The sequence below is a fragment of the Otolemur garnettii genome, unplaced genomic scaffold (genome assembly GCF_000181295.1).
Source record: "Otolemur garnettii isolate 467f Iridium unplaced genomic scaffold, OtoGar3 scaffold00031, whole genome shotgun sequence".
NCBI classification, from domain to species: Eukaryota; Metazoa; Chordata; class Mammalia; order Primates; family Galagidae; genus Otolemur; species Otolemur garnettii.
In genome coordinates, this window is record NW_003852426.1 from 10,545,474 (window position 1) to 10,546,011 (window position 538).

At 52.6% G+C, this 538-nt stretch overlaps 1 protein-coding gene across 1 annotated transcript in view; it reads left to right on the forward strand.

Annotated features, from left to right (window-relative positions):
* DAAM2 (dishevelled associated activator of morphogenesis 2) overlaps positions 1 to 538 on the forward strand; it is a 75,495-nt gene that overhangs the window by 62,330 nt on the left and 12,627 nt on the right. The gene's annotated exons all lie outside the window — the stretch shown is intronic.

The window sequence follows — 538 nt, forward strand, 5'->3', positions numbered from 1 at the left end:
GGGGGGGGAATCTTTGATTTCTTGAGACTCTGCTTGCTGGAACCTGGGAAGAGAGAATTCTACATGGAATTCTGCCTCAGTTTCTATGCCTCTGACCTTGTGGATGCTCCCCTGGGCATATCAGGCCATCCCTGCTTGGAACCAACTTCCCATCATAAGCCTGGGGAGGGTTTTGGGGTGGGGTAATGAGAGTGGGGGTTGATCTTTGGGGGATGTGGTAGCCATGTCCCATTACCCAAAGCCACAGGGTACAGCCATACCCTCCCTACTGGAGCAGCCCCTTCCCTGGATGGTTCAGTGAGGACAATCTCTACAGAGGGGCCTCCTCCCTGTCCTCCCCAACCCATTCTAGCCCATGGTAAGGTCCTGGATACTAGGATGAGTTATCAGCCACCCTCCTCTTGTCTGTCTTATCTTTTACTTTCCTTTTCTTTCCCCACACCAGGAACATGCCTGGGTTTGCAGGGGGTGGCTCCTGAGGGGTGGGCAAGAAGAAGATTGGTGTAAACTCATACCTCAGGCTTCCACTTGATTTGTT